The sequence below is a fragment of the Ovis canadensis genome, chromosome 15 (genome assembly GCF_042477335.2).
Source record: "Ovis canadensis isolate MfBH-ARS-UI-01 breed Bighorn chromosome 15, ARS-UI_OviCan_v2, whole genome shotgun sequence".
Taxonomy (NCBI): Eukaryota; Metazoa; Chordata; class Mammalia; order Artiodactyla; family Bovidae; genus Ovis; species Ovis canadensis.
Genome location: NC_091259.1, coordinates 14,160,238 through 14,164,633, shown reverse-complemented (window position 1 = coordinate 14,164,633; position 4,396 = coordinate 14,160,238). Strand labels below are relative to the sequence as shown.

At 40.6% G+C, this 4,396-nt stretch overlaps 1 pseudogene; it reads left to right on the top strand.

Annotated features, from left to right (window-relative positions):
- Positions 1-577: 577 nt before the first annotated feature.
- LOC138929759 (proline-rich nuclear receptor coactivator 2-like) lies at positions 578-1,044 on the top strand (annotated as a pseudogene).
- The last annotated feature ends 3,352 nt before the right edge of the window (positions 1,045-4,396 follow it).

The following is a 4,396-nucleotide window of genomic DNA, read 5'->3' as shown; positions in this document are numbered from 1 at the left end:
CCCAGAGTTCTGTCCTTTAATACTTGAAGGATTTTTCTTGCTGTCACATAGAGCATCTAAATGATGATTGCTTCCTGAGAGGCTTTGGCCTGCAGTTGCTTCTGTCATTGGTTTCTATATGAATTAAGGTTCTTGTTATAAGCAACAGAAACAAACTCATACTATTTTAAGCAGAAACTAGTACTTTTTATTAAAAAAAAAAAATGCACTGAGTAGATCATAGACTCTGCAGAAGCCAGAGAATCGTATTTAGGGGAGGTCAGTTGAGATGTTGAGGTGGCCAGCGCCTAGCTCGTGGGTGCTCATGGGCTTCGCCTGTTCCATGCTTCATCTCTCCCTGGAAGGGGAGGGGGGCTTTGAAGCCGAGCAGAAGCTGCCGCCGTCATAGTCCCAGGCTTGAAGTCACTAAGACTTCTCTCAAACTTGCGTGCTGAGGAGACTCAAATGTTGGCCTCAGCTCCTAGGCTGAACTCAGCAGATTGGCCCATGAAAACTTCTGTATTGAGACAAAGGAAAGGATCTGTCAGAAAGCAACATCTATTATCCTGGGTGTGGCAGCAAGGAAGAGGACAGTGGAAATCCTGCAATCAGAAAAGCAGACTGAAAGGTGACGAAGAAGCTGAAGATGGGTGGTGGAGAGAGGTGTTACATTCCAGCCCCTCAAACTAGAAATGTTAGTAAGAACAACAACAGCTTAGTAGACGGAAGACCAAGGATCAGAATTCCCAGATGAAGACTGTTCACAAGAAAAAGGAAAGAGGACATACTTGTGATTCAACATCAGCTGCATGGCAGGCCATGCAAAATTGGGGGAAGAACGAAAATTTTCCAAACAATCAAAACTGGAACTCTAGCTTATCAAGTCCCACCTTACTTTTTAAGTCTCAAACTAATCAGAACTATGCCAGGGCCAAATTTAGTGAGCCACCATTACCAAGTGTTCTTCCTAAACCACCAAGCCACTGGGTTCCTGTTTCCTTTAATCCTTCTGATAAAGAAATAATGACATTTCAACTTAAAACTTTACTTAAAGTACAGGTATAAAATGAGATAAAGTACTAACAGTTAAACTTAGTCATATTTAAGGATAACTGGCAATTGTTTCAGACCAAATTCACTAGGGAATTAATCTGTAAAACTGATTAACGTAGAAAATATAATTAGACTTCATCTTAATTGTTTTATGTGCACTCGGATGGTAGAATCAGTACAGTTTAAAATAACTGAATTATGGATAATTGTATTTGATCTATTTACTAGTGTTCTCAATTGAGTAACCATACAAGTGAAACCATTCAAGTTTAGATTTGGGGAATTTAAAGGAATCAACTTTTTATATTGCTTGCTGGGGGAAAATACTAAAGATTATCAGTTCATGGGTCAGCAGATTGACTTGTTAAGATATGGTAAATCTGATTATAACTATCCAGTTAAAGACATAAAGGGGTTGAAAACTATTTGAATCTTTGAGATGTTATTGTCCTACTGCTGCTGCTAAGTCACTTCAGTCATGTCCGACTCTGTGTGACCCCATAGATGGCAGCCCACTAGGCTCCACTGTCCCTGGGATTCTCCAGGCAAGAATACTGGAGCAGGTTGCCATTCCCTTCTCCAATGCATGAACATGAAAAGCCAAAGTGAAGTCACTCAGTCGTGTCTGACTCTCAGCTACCCCACGGACTGCAGCCCACCAGGCTCCTCCGCCCATGGGATTTTCCAGGCAAGAGTACTGGAGTGGGGTGCCATTGCCTAGAGACACCTAAATCAGTACACCTAAACCAGTAGTATGGCAACAGCCTGATGCACTGCCTAAAGAAAATGTGATTTTTTTTTTTTTTTAGAGAATAGTTGTATTTTAATGAACTGTATGGGGGTGAATGTGGAAAGGACACTAGGGGCTATTTAGAATGCAACAAGTATACCCCACTGGCCCTGTTATGTGCAGTGGATGGGTATCTGCCAACAAATGCACCAAAACCATTTTTTATAGAAACAGTATTTGGTGTTCAGAGTAGCTTTCAAAATACATTTTTGTATGATGGCACTGCACAAACTATTCTGACAGTGATATGGCTTTAAATCATCCCTGCAAAGGTTTTTTAAAGTTGGGAGCTGTATAATGTGAAAGTTCTGCATACCTAGGAAAGAGCCATGTAAATATATGTAATAAAATTATAGCATACATGTAAAGTTTTGTTGGCATTTATCCTACAAAAATAGAATATTTTAGTATGAATTTGCTGAATGTAAGACCTGGACTCTTTTATACTATGGCCTAATTTTAAAGGTAAAACAAACCTGTTTTTAAATTTTGCCCTTGTGCTGAAGTGCCAGTGTATGTATATTATAATTGATCTTGCTATAAACTATATTTCAAAGTAAATCCTAGTGTAAGAAGTTTTATATAACTGAAAAGGTTTTAAGCTGCTAAAACACTTGCTATTTTTGAGATGTGAAATGCAGTATGGGGTTATTTTTTTTTTTCCTTAAACCCCAAGATTAACTATTAAGCAGTCCCTCCAACCTCAAAGATTCCTTTTGGCTTTCAACAACTTGTGTAACATATGAGTATAGTGTACAACCTCAATGTATTTTTTTTCTTGTCAACAGGTGCAACCCAGGGGGCCAACTTATTGAAAAAGATGTAATTTGTTGCATAATACCTTGATAACATGTTTTGCTTACTTTAAACATGCTAATTAAAACAGCCATCCCAGTAGTAAAAGTAAAGTGTGTGTTTGGGGCAGGGGGGTGGGGGGGATCTATTTTCTAATTTAGCATCTTTTTTTATACTTTTAAGGAGAATGGCTAAATAGTTTCTCCAAATAAATTGAGGTGAGATAGTATTGTCCAAGTTAAATGATGATATCCTAAAAACAAGTTTTATTTATAAATAGGAAAAGGAGTACGTCAAGGCTGTATATTGTCACCCTGCTTATTTAACTTATATGCAGAGTACATCATGAGAAACGCTGGGCTGGAAGAAGCACAAGCTGGAATCAAGATTGCTGGGAGAAATATCAATAACCTTAGATATGCAGATGACACCACCCTTGTGGCAGAAAGTGAAGAGGAGCTAAAAAGCCTCTTGATGAAAGTGAAAGAGGAGAGTGAAAAAGTTGGCTTAAAGCTCAACATTCAGAAAACAAAGATCATGGCATCTGGTCCCATCACTTCATGGGAAATAGATGGGGAAACAGTGGAAACAGTGTCAGACTTTATTTTGGGGGGCTCCAAAATCACTGCAGATGATTGCAGCCACGAAATTAAAAGATGCTTACTCCTTGGAAGAAAAGTTATGACCAACCTAGATAGCATGTTCAAAAGCAGAGACATTACTTTGCCAACAAAGGTCCGTCTAGTCAAGGCTATGGTTTTTCCTGTGGTCATATATGGATGTGAGAGTTGGACTGTGAAGAAAGCTGAGTGCCGAAGAATTGATGCTTTTGAACTGTGGTGTTGGAGCAGACTCTTGAGAGTCCCTTGGACTGCAAGGAGATCCAACCAGTCCATTCTGAAGGAGATCAGCCCTGGGATTTCTTTGGAAGGAATGATGCTAAAGCTGAAACTCCAATACTTTGGCCACCTCATGCAAAGATTTGACTCATTGGAAAAGTCTTTGATGCTGGGAGGGATTGGGGGCAGGAGGAGAAGGGGTCGACAGAGGATGAGATGGCTGGATGGCATCACTGACTCGATGGATGTGAGTTTGAGTGAACTCCGGGAGATGGTGGTGGAGAGGTAGGCCTGGTATGCTGCGATTCATGGGGTCGCACAGAGTCGGACATGACTGAGCAAATGAACTGAACTAAACTGAACTGAATGTACATACATGAATTTGAAGCATGAAATTAAAAAATAAAATTGTTTCTTCCCCCCAAAAAAGAACCATATTTAGGGGTTGCAGATGAGCTGGGAACCATGCCGATAATAATGCTACAGAGGGAATCTGCTGGACACACATATTGCAACTTGTACCACTAACATCAAGTCTTGCATGCATGCCAAGTTGCTTCATTCATATCCAACTTTTTGTGACCCCATGGACTGTAGCCCACTAGGCTCCTCTGTCCATGGGAGTCTCCAGGCAAGAAACCTGGAATGAGCTGCCATTTCCTCCTGCAGGAGATCCTTCTGACCCAGGAACCAAACCCATGTCTCCTGTGGCTCCTGTATTACAGACGAATTCTTTACCATCAAGCCACAGTCCTGAATATTCATTGCAAGGACTGATGTTGAAGCTGAAACTCCAATACTTTGGGCACCTGATGTGAAGAGCTGACTCATTTGAAAAGATTCTGATGCTGGGAAAGATTGAAGATGGGAGGAGAAGGGGACGACAGAGGATGAGATGGTTGGATGGCATCACCAACTCAATGGACATGAGTTTGAGTAA